This window comes from Nothobranchius furzeri, chromosome 1 (genome assembly GCF_043380555.1).
Source record: "Nothobranchius furzeri strain GRZ-AD chromosome 1, NfurGRZ-RIMD1, whole genome shotgun sequence".
In the NCBI taxonomy this organism is placed as follows: Eukaryota; Metazoa; Chordata; class Actinopteri; order Cyprinodontiformes; family Nothobranchiidae; genus Nothobranchius; species Nothobranchius furzeri.
Window position 1 is genome coordinate 70,971,363 of NC_091741.1, and position 16,608 is coordinate 70,987,970.

General features: G+C 39.4%; 1 protein-coding gene across 1 annotated transcript in view; it reads left to right on the forward strand.

Annotated features, from left to right (window-relative positions):
* cplx2b (complexin 2b) overlaps positions 1-16,608 on the forward strand; it is a 75,282-nt gene that overhangs the window by 1,553 nt on the left and 57,121 nt on the right. The window lies entirely within an intron of this gene.

Sequence of the window (16,608 nt, forward strand, 5' to 3'; positions counted from 1 at the left end):
ATCCCCAGAACACTAGACTGTCATAACAGATTAATTGATTTTAAAGGGATATCAGCTGATTTTCCTGTCAAAATAAACGGATGGTGCAGTGAAAGTAAAATAATTCAGATTTTATTGTATGAACAAGGCAGGCTTGGTGATTTGTTTTTGGGGGTATAAGGGGAAAAATGCATATTTGTATTAATTATTATTATTGTTGTTGTTGGTATTATTATTATTATTATTATTATTATTATTATTATTATTATTATTATTATTATTATTATTATAGTGTATCTTTGGCAGACAGGCTTCTGCTTCAAGATGCATTTCTTGGCTCTTTCCTTCATGCATTTTAACTTCAGACAGGATTTTAGACACTAAAAATATAAAATTGAACAGAAATGTTTAAACATGTTTTTAATGCATTTTTTAGTTAAATATCCACTCTGATGGAAACATCTGTTTTGACTGATAAACACTGATAAACACTACACTACCAAAAGGAAATCTTTTAGGGCATTTCTGTGTGTCTCTCCCTTTCACCACCATAACAGCTCTATCTCCTCTGAGAAGATACTCCATGGGGTTTATGAGTCTACTTATGGGAATTTGAGACAATTTTTGCAGAAAAGCGTTTGTGAGGACAGTTAAGGAGAAGGTCTGGCTCATATCTTCTATCATATGGGTGCTCTATTGGTTTGAAGTCAGGCCTCTGCATACCTCTACACCTGACTTCTCATTGATGTCATTCTTGCAATATGAGAAGTGTCCCAATGTTTTGGGTAATACATAGCAACTTACAAAAATTGTAAGATCGTTAATTTATAAGTTTGTTATTCCTTTACAATTATAAGAATGTCACGGCCCCTCCCTGCCCATCAACAATTCAACTTATGAACAGCTCTTGTTGCTCACTAGTAAAGGGTTGATGCACACATGCAAAGTATCATGTGTTTTTTATTTTTAATTCAGTGAAGTTTAGTTTAAGAAGGAAAAAATAAAAAAAAAATGAAATAGGTCATCATCAAGACTACTCTGAGCAGACAGACCAGGGTTTAAAATTTTAAAGTTTAAAAAGTTATTGAGTCACTTGCAGTTAAATTTTTTTCTTAGTGTGTTTCTCACCAAATCTCACCAAAATATTAGCTTGTACCTCTTTTCTACCAAGTTTCACTTAGATTTGCTCCAGAAGAGGCACATAAAAGTATGTTTTGCATAGTTGTCTAGTTAGGCGGAAGTGGGTGTGGCTTCTTTGTACTGCTGCCAACAGGTAGGCGCTATCTATCTATCTATCTATCTATCTATCTATCTATCTATCTATCTATCTATCTATCTATCTATCTATCTATCTATCTATCTATCTATCTATCTATCTATCATCTATCTATCTATCATCTATCTATCTATCATCTATCTATCATCTATCTATCTATCTATCTATCTATCTATCTATCTATCTATCTATCTATCTATCTATCTATCTATCTATCTATCTATCTATCTATCTATCTATCTATCTATCTATCTATCTATCTATCTATCTATCTATCTATCTATCCCTACCTACCTTCCTACCTACCTATCTAACACAAATATGATGCAAAACCATCCAGAGATTAAGGTGATAAAAGGTCTATAAGTGTGAAAATATGGTTTAGGAGCTATTAGCCAAAACACATTGACCTTTGTAACAGTGCCACATAGGTGTAGTTTACTAAGATAAGAAATGGCACACTTCCCTCGATGTAGCCGGTCATCTTGATATAGCGTGTGGGGGCACACGCTTCTGTTTGAGCCACATTAAGGGAAGAATACATATTATAGACCATTTCCTCCAGTGAAGAATAAAAAGGGCCCTGCCACTACGTGTCCCCTTCACGAAGACATTAAAGGTTACAACAATAAAACCATGCACATTTAAACATGATTTGGTTTTTATCAACCCAGATACACACAGCAAGTCATTAATAACTCCTTTTACAATGTTCGGAGAGACCACAGCCTTCGTTTTACAATTCCAGAAATGAGGTTGGTGTATGAAGGACTTTTCTCCAAACCTTATGCACATTTTTTCTTAACAAATGGAAACAACATTGCAATGTGCAGATTGGGTTCAAAAAGTTGTTTGAATCTGAAACAAAATGTCACAAATGAAAAAATTCTATAACCTTAACATGTGGTTAGAACACAGATCATTGTTTTTAATCCCTTCATCTTCCGACTGGTGAGCAGAAACACAAATCCACCCTCCCAGTTGATCCATAACCAGAGTATTATTCCACTCACACTTCCTGTTTGAAAAATGCAACAAATGATGTTGCCTAGCAGACCGAGAGGGCGGAGCCACTAACAAATACACACACACACAGGCTCACGACGACATTGTGACATCATATGGTACCAGCTAACGTTCTAGGGTACCTCTTAGCCAATAGCAATGGCAGATTTTTATTTAAATGCAGTGCAGAGTTTTTACCTGACAACGGCACAACACTGACAGTTTTAGGCAGAAAATTTTAATTTTAACTAAAATGCTAAACTATTAACTACACGCGTCTGCAGCACGATTAGACACACATTTATATAGTTTATCCAAAAAAATAGTTGATTTGGGGGTGACTTGCTCTTTAAACCCTCGCACATGAAGCCAAACTGCTCTTATTTCACCTGTAAACTGTGCAAACTACCATTAATCACAGGGCAATACAGCACGGTAGGCCTCGACTTTCCTCAACAGAGTTTCGTTAAAATTTTTTTTTTTTTTTTTTTTTTATTTACCGTGTCCTGTCTGGCTGTGAAGCAAGCAGAATTGATGTCTGAATGCTGGTGACAAGCCTTACAGATTTACTCTCAGGTGGAGCATTAAAGCTTCTGCTTTTAATGTCACGCCTGATACTTAAAACTTTATTGTTATTGTGTTTGAATGCTTTGTAATTCCGACCAGACACGGAGACAGAGGTGAAAGAGAAAGGAAAAGAAAAGGTGGGGAGAGGGGGTGGGGGTGGGGGTGGGGGGTGGTTCCACAAAAATAAACAATGAACAAGAGTCTGCTTCTAGACCTGCAGAAAAAGACAAAAAAAAAAAAGCAAAAAGACAAAAAAAAGGGACACAACAACAATACAACAAGATCAAGCTATCACTGCGTCAACTTGATGAGGAAATATATAATCAACATTGCTTAACTGAAGAATCACGATAATAAATCACAGTGCATTAAGTGCCCACCATAGTCTTAAGACCTGTGTTTAACGTGCCCAAGCCCATACTTTTGAGAGCACCATGTGAGCACCTGTGTGTGTACACGCGCTTGTTTATGTAAGGTTTCTCTATAGGAGTGTCCAACAGAGAGTGTGAGGGACCACATATCCACCCCCCAAAGATGCACAGGAGACGGGGGGAGCTCCAAGTCCCAGAGATCCAGGCGCTGCCCCAGAACACAGGAACCCCAAGGAGACTGCAACCAGAAAGGCCCCCGCCCCTCTCGAGAGGCACAGAGGATCGCCCCGGGGGGCCACAACCAGCAGCCGGCAGAGTCCCGGGAGATATCAGCGGCAAGCCCTCAGGCCCGCCCGCAGCCTCCCACCCCCTAGCCGGCCGAGCCCGGGACCCAGCGACCCGGGACCCAGGGGCGACCACCCCCGCCGGGGACCCAGCAGAGCCCAGGGACCCAGACCACACCAGGCAGCCACCGGGATCTATCAGGCAGATGCAAAATTCGTTAGAATTCTAAAGCAGGAAGTGAGTCTTACATTATAAAAGCCATGGAGGGATGTGGCTTTGACACAGGAGTGTTGGGAAAACTCTCGGGAGTTCCCCATTTGCCTTTGGAATAGGTAAAGAGTCACTCTGGTTGGAAACGCCACAGGTGGCTGATCTGACACAGAAACAGCTACTTCTGTTTCAGCTGTTAGGGATAATACACATTTAGCTGAGCATACGCTTGATTTTATAATGCTCATGGTAAGAACTTTGCCATTACATATAATGGTTGTAGCACATAGTTGTGTTTTTGTGTCCATGTCTTAAATAATACGCCACAATCCTCAAAAAAAAAAAGCTGAAATGTTTCCACATTTTGTTCTTCTCAGTGAAACATTAACACAAATGTGTGTAGAGAAGAAGTTTTGTGTTCACCAGTGTAGCATCACACTTTATAGCATAACAACTGCATATTTAATTATGACCAATAAAATGTGATTACTCCATATAAATATGAAACAGCAACCTTATTGATCTTTGAATGTTTAACCAGAAGAGTTTAGGATTCTTTGAAGATCACAGGCTTCAAGCAGAGGAAGGATTGCACAGATGGCAGCCTGGACACAGCCAATGAACTGAACAAGTTCTTCAACAGGTTCAGTTCAGGAACAAACCCAGCATCCTCCTCGCCTGTCCCCAGCCAATCAGACATCCCATCCTCCTCTGATCCAACATTTTCCTGTCACATGCCAGCTCTTTTGTCCTCTAACACAGTCATGGACTCTTCTGGTTCTATAAATCTGTCTTCAATCAAGTCAGGAGATGCTGCTGCCCCATTTACCTCCCCCTCCCACCTATCTGTCTCTAGAAGTCAGGTGAAGAGGCAGCTGGAGAGACTGAACAGGAACAAGGCTGCAGGTCGAGATGGTGCCAGCCCCAGAGTACTGAAGGCTTGTGCAGAGCAGCTCTGTGGGATTCTGCAGCACCTCTTCAACCTCAGCCTGGCCCAGGAGAAGGTTCCAGTCCTGTGGAAGACATCCTGCCTTGTTCCAGTTGCAAAGAAAACTCGCCCATCAGTCAATGACGACTACAGACCGGTTGCCCTGACATTCCACATCATGAAGGTCCTAGACTCCTGTTGGTCTACCTGAATAAGCAAACTAGAACATATCAGGACCCGCTGCACTTTGCTTATCACCATGGAGTTGGAGTTGAAGATGCCATCATCCAGCTGTTTCAACCAACCCACTGTCATCTGGACAAAGCAGGCAGCACTGTGAGGGTCAAGTTCTTTGATTTCTCCGGTGCATTTAACACAATCCAGCCTGATGTACTTTGCCAGAAACTCCAGAAGACACAGGTGGGGACCTCAACTATCGCCTGGATTAAAGACTACCTGACAAACAGACCACAGTTTGTGAGGCTGAAGAACTGCACATCAAACCAGGCGATCAGTAACACTGGAGCACCACAGGGTACTGTACTCTCACCGTTCCTTTTCACCCTGTACACCTCAGACTTCCAGTACAAATCAGAGACCGGTCATCTACAGAAATACTCAGATGACTCTGCAGTTGTCGGGTGTATCAGAGATGGACAGGAAGCTGAGTACAGAGAGCTGGTGGAGTGCTTTGTGGCATGGTGTGGAAACAATCAGATGACCTTGAACGTGAACAAAACAAAGGAGATGATTTTAGACTTCAGAAGAAACAGGGTGGAGTCAAACACTGTTTCCATCATGGGAGAAGAAGTGGAGGTGGTTGAGGAATACAAACACCTTGGAGTTCACCTGGACAGCAGACTGGACTGGAGAAAGAACAGCCAAGCCGTTTACAAGAAGGGACACAGTAGACTGCACTTCTTGAGGACACTTAGGTCCTTCAATGTCTGTAGCAAGATGCTGCAGATCTTCTACAAGTCTGTTGTTGAGAGTGTAATCTCTTCAGCCATCGTCTGTTGGGGTAGCAGCATCAGAAGCAGGGACCTGAAAAGAATCAACAGCCTAATAACAAAGGCTGGTTCCGTTCTGGGGACGACTGTGGAACCACTGGAGGAGATAATGCAAAGAAGGATTCTCCAGAGAATCAAGAAAATGATGGACAACCCTGAGCATTCTCTTCACAAGACTGTCCGACAACGGAAGAGTGTCTTCAGTCAGAGGCTTCTTCAGTTTTGCTGCAACACTGACCGCTACTGGAGATCCTTCCTGCCAACAGCCATTGTAATATACAATAACTCTTTGATGACCTGATTATTATTATTATTATTCTGAGCTACTACAGCAATCAATTTCCCTCTTGGATTAATAAAGTATTTTTGAATTGAATTGAATTAATATGATTTCTGTGAATCAGAATTAGACATGTTTGGCTTTACCAAACATCCCTCATAAAACCACACCTTCCAGATACACGCTGTTCTAGTTCTGTGGATAAAGAATCTTTAAACTTTATGTGAGATGACCTTAACCTTAATTTGCATCTAATGAGCATTGTGTGTGAGTGTAGATAATGATTAACTTGTTAAATCAAACAGTACTGATCATAAGATGTGAAAGGATCATTGTAAGAACAATATTCATTTCAACTTCACTGAATTAGGCACAGATTATTCAAACATTTCATATAACATCTGTTTCATTCAACCATATGATTATAAATGATTATTTAACTTATGACCCATGCTTTCGTTCTTTTTTAAACACAGAAACAGTTTTGTTTACCTGTTTGTAGCTACAGTTTCGCCGACAGCTGCCAGCTTCTTCAGGCTGACGCTGATGGTGGCGCGTCACTTCCTTCTCCGTTTATCTGCAACGTCCTCTACTGCCCGCAGATAAACGGAGAAGGAAGTGACGCGCCACCATCAGCGTCAGCCTGAAGAAGCCGGCAGCCGTCGGCGAAACTGTAGCTACAAACAGGTAAACAAAACTGTTTCTGTGTTTAAAAAAGAACGAAAGCATGGATTTAGAAAGACACAGCAAGAACACACCTAAGATATTTAACTTATGAGTTGTAAAAGTTTACTTCTTATTCAGCGTGTGGAATCCAGCAGTCTGAGATAAGAGGACAGGCTTTTTTTGGAGACCTAGTTTGGCAATCTTGTCAACAAGCACTACAGAATATTCTGGGTGTTAGAAGATAGAATAGAAAAACCACCTATTGTACATATTGGAATTAGTTCTTTAGATGACCGGTCACTATGGAGGTCAGTATATAGGTCAACATTGACCCTGGGCGTTACACCAGAGTAAAGTTCTCTCACAAGAAATTAACATAATGTCAATAAAGTGACAGTAGATGATGTACAGATCACCTAACTGCTCCGTCGTGGTCATGATGAAATGCTGAACTAAAAGCTGAATGTGAAGGTCTGGCTGCCTGCTCTCTGATTGGTTCACACTCAAACACTCAGTCCTCCTGCTATTTCGAGAGACCTGACCGAGTTGTTGGGGTCAGGTGTTTTATATTTAGTGGAAATAGGTTTTCAGAGGGTCTGCAAAGTGAGATTTGAATAAGGCAGGTCCACAATAATTGTTTGCAAAGTGCACGTATCAGTGAAAGGAGCGGCTCTCAGGTGAGTTGAGTTAAAGGGTTTGAATATCGTTTATAGCGTGCCAACACTAAGGAGCTGCCCATCTGTGCTGCTGCTATGTTTGTGGGTGAGGAGCTGCAGGTGCCCTCTGTCAGACCGCTACAAAGCTCAGCATCAATAAAGATGAGTCAAATCTGCTGAAGTGTGTATAAAAGAATTTCTCACATGAGGAAAATGAATCGGCTTGTGCCAAGGTCTTCACCTTCAAAGACGTATTTCTTTCCATCTTGGGGAGCAAGTTTTACATTTTCCTTCATAGGACGTAATGAGTTTTGGTGTGCAGTGGATTAGCTGTAGGCTATTATGTAGATTCTTTCTCTGTGTGCACTCGGAGGAGAAACTCGCACACCATCTGCTCCAATTTTAGCTCCTGTTTTTACGCTCAGTTTTATAAAGTGACGAGCAAGGTCGCCCTGCTATTCACTAAAGGAGCACTCCTCTTTCACTGCGACCCTTCTGCTGTTGTGGATCTGAGAGAAGTGAAAGAGAGTTTAGAACAGATGAACTGTACATGTTTTTATTACTGCCAGCTAGCTACCTCAGACTGTTTTTGTCTTTGTTATCTACAAACTACTTTAAAGTCTTCTGGTTCACAATCTGTACAACAAAGACTTGTTTTGTACTGACAGAAGGAATAGTTGATGTCTTATGATGTGTGTAAACACACTTGATTATACATCAGTGACTGCACAGTACTGAGGCATGGTGCCACCAACAAAGTGTCAGGCTATTCTGACAGAGAGGCTCGTTGTGTTATTGTCATTTAGAAAGTTAAAAGCCCCGTTTGGCATAATTATATGTTGTCTGAAAGTGTTTGGTGATTACAATTTTTTAAGTTGTTGGATTCCCTAAATATGTTACTCATCTGATGTTATAGATCTAGCTACAGTTATGTCACTGATTGGAATGAATGAATCACCGTCCCACGTTGTATTAAAGTTTTTTGTTTTGTTTTTCAAAGTGCAGATTTTGATCTGAGTCAACAAAGGACTATATGCATAATAAACAATAAAGTTGATAGCTTTCCACAAACACATATCTGAAACATGAAACATGTGTATGGCAAAGGTCGACACGTTTTTATCCAGCTGCCTTGTGGACTTGTTGTAGTAGGATAGAACATTGACAGGAGTAATTCAATGAACTCAAGTCTGTGTTGTGAATAGTACAAATACTATAGCTATTACCACATTGGCTTTCAGCAGAAAATCTGCAACATTTAGCACTTTGTCAAAGATGAACTTTGAAGCAAAGCTCCTGCACTTTCTGTGGCATTCAGAGAGTATGATGGGGTCAGAGGTGCCGCGTTCCGCTGGGCAAGGCAGGCAATAGCTTGGGCCCCCCAGGCCACAAGGGGGCCCCAGAGGGCCTAAAAAGTTGAAGTCAGAACTACACCAGCATAGAGACAGCACTGTTGGCCATCCTAACTCTCCTTGATGGGGCCCTCCTCCACTCTCCTGACAGCTGTGACCCCCCCCCCCACACACACACACACACATCTGTTGAACAGTGCTATAGATTCATGATTCCTATTCTACGCTAGACACCAGCACTTCACCACTGGATTGGGTATCTGTTAAACTGACACAGCTATAGCCATTTTATTTTTGCTGAGGTTGAGTAGCTATGCTGGCATTTCTAAAAAGGCTTTACTCCAAATTTAATAAGTTATAGATCAAAAGATTTATTGAGAGTGTCCTTCAAATCAATCTGGTGGCCGATGAAATATTCTGCTTTTGCATAACAATCATTTGGTAGTGTGATATACATCTTGCACATGCTTTCCAATAATTGATTTTACCATATTTAAATATCCCTGCATCAGAAATTAATGCATCTGTGAGGAAATAACTGCGGAGCTTACACGATGCAATTAGAGCAGTATTACAACCTGCAGCTGTGGACTTCTCCCTTCTGACTTATTTTTTAAGGAGGCTGAATTATTATTTATTAGTGACATCTGTATGCCATTCCATTCAATGTGTTTTGTTCGTTTTCGTTTAGGTGTGCTTTCTGGTTGAGTACAGTTTTACTGAAATAAAATAACTTTTGCACGTTTCTCTAATATTTGACTTTCAGCTGTAAATCTCCAGACTTAGAAATTCAGGATTCAGTCTAGGAGCTTATGTTATGATTGTTTGAAAACAGTAGAGTATCTTGGAGTCATTGTACATTTTCAGAGTAAAATGAATCTGATTGAAAGCATTTTGTTCATTTGTTTTGGAACTCCTGGAGTCCCTTAACTGTTTTAGAAGCTGTGGCCATAGCTCATCTGTGACGTCTGGGAGGAAAGTTTCTGTCTCTCCAAATGAAGAATGGATTAGTCAGTGATGCATTTAATGCAGTTTGTGTGTGTGGTGTGTGTGTGTGTGTGTGTGTGTGTGTGTGTGTTTGTTGGATCCTGAAAGCTCTTATTGCACAAGCAGGAAACCAAAGTCACAAGAGAAAGTAGGGTTTATTATAGATGACATCATCAAAAGTGCTCATAAATATTCAGAATCCATCTCAGTCTCACCCGTGCCATCCTATGAAGCTGAACCTCGATCACCTTCCTGCTCTTCTGGTATGCTCATGCCCGGAGAGGAAGGAGGAGGAAAATGAGGTGTAGGAGGAGATGAAAAGTGACAAATTGATCTTTAAAATGGGGTTTTATATCATCAGCCACCGATGGCAGAGGTTGTAAAGTCATGCTGCACTCTACTGAGGCTGTAATCTCACTTTAATAGAAGATGTTTTCTGGAGTTTTCCTCCAATCAGAACTACTCTCTGCCTCCAACACTCCTTCCATCTTCTGATTCCTCTTGTCTCCTTTTTTTCCTTTTCTCACCTTTGTTCTACGCTGGGTTCCCATCTCAGTCTCTCTTCTCCTCCTTCCTGTTCACTACAGTTCTCTAATGCTCCCTCCTCCCAATTTTTCACTCTCTTTCCTTCTCTTTGCTTTCCTATTCTTCAATTTAACTTCCATTCCCTTTCGTTCCTGCCTTGCTCCTTCCACTATTACAGTAAATCTAAAGGTTGAGGCGAGGAAACCTCAATCAGCCACAGGGTAGGCGGTGGTTGTGTGTGCATGTGGTGTATGTGAGCGTGATTCTGTGTGGTGAGAGATGGATGTAGAGTTAGAAAGAGTCACGTGGCAGAGACTGGACGGAGCTTAGTAGTTGGCTTTAGCAGGTATTTGATGATAAAGTATGTGACTCGGTGCGTGTGTGTGTGTGTGTGTGTGTGTGTGTGAGTGTGTGTGTGTGTGTGTGTGTGCGCATGTTTGTGATTGTGTGTGTGTAATGGGATGCACCCACAAAATTGGGAAGCCACACACATATTTTCACACACACACACACACACACACACACACACACACACACACACACACACACACACACACACACACACACACACACACACACACACACACACACACACACACACACACACACACACACACACACACACACACACACAGAGGAAAACATGTGACTGAAACTTCCTGACATACTCATAAACAAACCCAGTCACAGAGACACACGCTGAGAATCACAATCAGTGGGATGCGGCAGACCTCTTGCCTGGCTGGAATCCACAGGAGGGAGATCAGCAGCACAACAGCACTGATATAGCAGCCTGCAGCTGAGGCGGGCAAACACTTTAACAACCTCCAGACATAAAACCATGTCTGTCAGGGCATTATAATAAATAATACTGCAGCATAGACTGCAGAATGTAAATAATACACATAGATACATGCACTAAAATATTCTATGGGCAGGAAAAAAAAACACCCATCTTCATCCGCTTATCCGGAGGCGGGTCGCGGGGGCAGTAGCCCAAGTCGAGAGGCCCAGACTTCCCTCTCCCCAGCCACTTGGGCCAGCTCCTCCGGTGGAATCCCAAGGCGTTCCCTGGCCAGGTGAGAGACATAGTCCCTCCAACCAAAACAATAAATCAATATTGCTGGAAAGGAATTTTACATTTAAGTATATTTGTATTCCTGCTTTTGGTATTAAAATCTGACTTCTTCTGTTTCTTTGAGCGGACCCTCCAAGGATCTGACTGAAGGACAAAATAATCAATATTTCTACATCCTTCTGATAAAGGACAAAAATGTCTGGAATTAAGGGCATAACAGAAGAGTCTTGGATCCTTGTGACTCAGTTTACCATCAATAAATGAAACAAAACAAAATAGATATGAGTAAAGATACCTACCTTCAAATACATGGTTGTTTTCTGGTTTTCAAATAAATGCTTAGATCAAACTCCAAGGAGTTGAGTGAAAGTTTTACTTTAGGGTTCTGTGTCCACACATGAGAACATATGTTTTATTGTGAAATTGTTGTGAGATTGAGATACTGGCAAGTGTTAAAGAACCAAACAAGTTGTTGTGGACAGATGAGAGGTCTCCGTCAGAGATTTAAAAAACATAATAAAATAATAGAATATGATAAATCGTAGAGTAACGGGTGGTCATTTACATTTTACATTTAAGGAGTCATTCTGGTTAGAGTTAGTTTTATTTGGACACGTGTGAGTGCAGCTTCGTCATTCAGTCTGGTTACCTTGACGACACAGCGTTTAAGATCGCAGAGCAGAGGAGGTTCTGGGGGTTCCTGTAGTTGTAAAATAGAATATGAACTGGAATCGGATTTGGGCAGTTTTTCTGTCGCTCCACAATGGATCCCAAATCACAGCATGGCCCCAGACGGCTCCCATGTCAGTGTGTTCATGGAAATGCATTTACTCTAGAGAGCACACCCTCACAAATCCTTTATAATAATAAGAAACAATCTTTTATCTAGCAAATCTAAAGTGAAATCACGTGCCGCTTCTCAAGGACAAAAAGAAAAGAAAAGAAAATTGAAATAATATGAATTCATTAAAAACGATTAAGTACATCATAAAATGGGAGGAGTAACAATTGTGATGACAAAAAATATGAAATCCATTCTACAATGTCAGATTTCTGTTGGGTGTCTTAGCACCAATTATAGACCACAGCTGTTTTTCCACCAAAATAATTAATTATTGGGTAAACTAATTTGTGTGGACGACTGAGACCTTTGGTATTGCGGGTTCCCCCGTTCCACCACTAGATGTTGTTTGTACACATGGTCGGAGGTTTTTCTTATATTTATGATCATTTTCACATAAAGGTACAAAATTGTAAATACCACAAAGTGCGTAAATTAGTTCCTGCACATGAAATACGCACAGATCTGTGTGCAAGTACGGTTAATAAATGAGGCCCCAGGACCTTCAAATGCTTCTTACGAAGACACTCCTTTGCTAACCAGGTGGTGTGTTTGAGATTATTGTTATGCTGAAAGACTAAGTCAGGCTTCATCTTCAATGCTTTTGCTGACGGAAGAATGTTTTAAATCAAAATCTGACAATACATGGCCCCAGTGCAGAGGAGCAGCATGCAACTTTCTGGGTACAGAATCTGGGGTCTGGGATCGAATGGCTCACTTAACACCAAGTGGACAATGACTTTCCCCATTCAGCCATTAATAACATCATTTTGCAACACCCTTGGCACACTTGAAACTATTCATCTCTATTCAGAATGCCTTGATGATCATTAAAAAAGCATTGGAAGCATCAACCATCTATTTTACTGCGCTGTACTTTACTATCTAGCACAGGAAATCATTACTCTCACGGAAACCCCATATCACTGTGTTTTATTAAATAAACCTTGTCTTCAATAGACCTTTGTTTTAACAATAAACCCAGAAAAATGTCACAAGCTCCAGTGAAATGGGACATAATCCCATGTGACAATATAGCCTGTCAGACCTCAACCATTGCTGCGAACTGTTATTGTAGCTGCAAGCACAATTAGTCACACAAACGCACACATGCAGCACATTTGTTAAAGTACTGTGGGTTTAATGGGTCATGTTTGTGTGCAATAACGAGAGACAGTGTTCTGTTGGATCCATGCATTAATTGTGTTGTGTTTAATTCTGATAGAGTAACTGTGAAAATAAAACAGAGCACTATTGTGTAAATCCCTGTGCTCTGGTTGTGCGGTCACACAGGAGATAAAACATTGTTATCCTAAAGGATTAATTAGGATTAGCAGAAGAACCCTGGGGGTATATGGCTGGATGAAGATATACAACTCTCATGTGACCTCGCAACCCTTAGGCGTAGAGGCTGTTTACTTCTTCAAGAAAAAAATGCAACTAAGTTTATGTTTATGTTTATGTTTGGCTGTTTACTTCTTCAAGAAGAAAATGCAACTAAGCTTATGTTTATGTTTATGTATTTAGCAGACGCTTTTGTCCAACGCGACTTACAAGTGATAATCGGCATATTGCCCTTGAGGCTCACGTCAACGATAACAACAACAACATTGACATCAATCATGGAGAGTAGGGAACAAGGAGTGGACGGTAGAGAGGGGAGACGGGTGCAGGCAAGGTGAAAGTTTAGAAGATGCTCTCTGAAGAGCAGGGTCTTCAGGAGTTTCTTGAAAATTGAAACGGAAGCCGCAGTTCTGGTAGTGCTTGGAAGGTCATTCCACATTTGAGGAACGATGCATGAGAAGAGTCTGGATTGTCCTGAGCGTGATGTAGGCACTGCTAGCTGACGATCCTGTGATGACCGGAGCGGCCGGGCCGAGACGCAAGCCTTTGCAAGAGGATTCAGGTAGATGGGAGCCGTACCATCTCGTTAAGTTAAGTTAAGTTTAGCAAACTTAATTCGCTCCAGTAAATCAAACAGGGAGGCATTGTTAAAGTCTTTGGTATGACCCAACCAGGATTTGAACCCTGATCTCCCAGTCCCAGAGTGGATAGTCTATCACTAGGTAAAGTCAGTAAGACAGTAACGTCAATTTAAATGGAACTCAGTAGGGTGGCCCAACTTTAAGGGTGGCATGTTCTACCCCAGGCCACTCCCTAGACATGCCCCTGACCATAAATAGTCTTTAGTGTAGGATCATAAAGAACATATGAAAATGGAGCGAATAAAATAAAATTTGCCGTTTTGACAAGTTTTAGTGTTCACCTTTATATATTTTATTGTTTATGCCTTGTTTGGTATCGTTATTTTCAGCACAACTTCACCTATGCGGATTTCAAGTCATTTTTTCATTTTATCATACTGTATTAGCACATTGAACCTGAAAGTACACAAAAAAATCTAAATCCGAGTTGAAAAAATTACATATTCATGCAATGAAAACCACAAACATACGTGCAAGCACTCAGTATGAAACTATATGGTGTGAGTAAAAATAAAAAAAGCTCAAATCTAGCAAACAATGTTAAATGCAAGTTTGTTGCATGTCCCAGGCATTTTTTCATGTAAAATTGTTGTTATGCTAAAAATGGAGTTCCACACATTTTCTGTCTCCCTCTGCTACTGACAAAAATGTCCAGCAGTAGACAGAGTCAGATTAAGCAAGCCCCAAAATTCTATACATACATTTACATCATATACATACATATATTTTCATTTACATCATATACATACATATATTTACATTTACATCATATACATACATATATTTACATCATATACATACATATATTTACATTTACATCATATACATACATATATTTACATGTGCATCATATACATACATATATTTACATTTACATCATATACATACATATATTTACATCATATACATACATATATTTACATTTACATCATATACATACATATATTTACATGTGCATCATACACATACGTACATTTACATCATATACATACATATATGTACATTTACATCATATACATACATATATTTACATTTACATCATATACATACATATATTTACATTTGCATCATATACATACATATATTTACATTTGCATCATATGCATACATATATTTACATTTACATCATATGCATACATATATTTACATTTACATCATATACATACATATATTTACATTTACACCATATACATACATATATTTACATTTACATCATATACATACATATATTTACATTTGCATCATATGCATACATATATTTACATTTGCATCATATGCATACATATATTTACATTTACATCATATGCATACATATATTTACATTTACATCATATACATACATATATTTACATTTGCATCATATGCATACATATATTTACATTTACATCATATGCATACATATATTTACATTTACATCATATACATACATATATTTACATTTACATCATATACATACATATATTTACATTTGCATCATATGCATACATATATTTACATTTACATCATATACATACATATATTTACATTTACATCATATGCATACATATATTTACATTTACATCATATACATACATATATTTACATGTGCATCATATACATATGTATATTTACATCATATACATACATATATGTACATTTACATCATATACATACATATATTTACATTTACATCATAAACATACATATATTTACATTTGCATCATATACATACATATATGTACATTTACATCATATACATACATATATTTACATTTACATCATATACATACATATATGTACATTTGCATCATATACATACATATATGTACATTTGCATCATATACATACATATATTTACATTTGCATCATATGCATAGAAGGTGGGATGACCAGAAGCCAGTTTGTGTGAAATTTTATATGAAAATGCAATATTGATGTTTAATCTCCACCTTATCCAATCGCAAGCCAAGATGGGAGGGTCCATAAATGTCAGTTTTCCGTGTGATGTAGATCTGGGTGGGATTTTTGTACGTGAGCGATTTAGTCTTTTTCCCATCTGCAGCTAATGCTGCAGGCAATAGGGGTAGAAGACCATAGTCTCGTTTAGTATGCATGTTAAACTCAGAGTGACTGTCAAAGAGACTTACATGGGTAAATAACTAAAGAAAAAGCTAATCTGTGTTTCGCATGTCATCCAAAAAGCCTCTTCGGTTCAGAACTGAGCTTGAAAAATGATGGAGAATGGAAGAAAGAAAATATGAATTGATGAGAAATAAAAACCTTAGCTGCTTTGCAAATTTTTCTTTTCTTTTATGTCTTATTAATACAAAAGTCTGGTAAAAGGTATGAAAATGGCCACAAAACAAAGTTTGAACAGCATTGCCTTTTGTTTATCTCAACACACAATGTGTCAGATTAGTCTAAACAAATTATAATGGGACAGCTTTGCCCTTTGTGCGGTGCTTAGCTTATTAAAGTGACCATAATATGTATGCGTACACAGATGTTCATAGCCTGCACTCAGACAACCCAACAGGAAGCCCCGGGAATCTACTCAAATCTGATACTGACACAGTCATTAGCTGTCCATTTATTGGAAAGCAGAAAATGTCTGAAAGAAGCTAAATT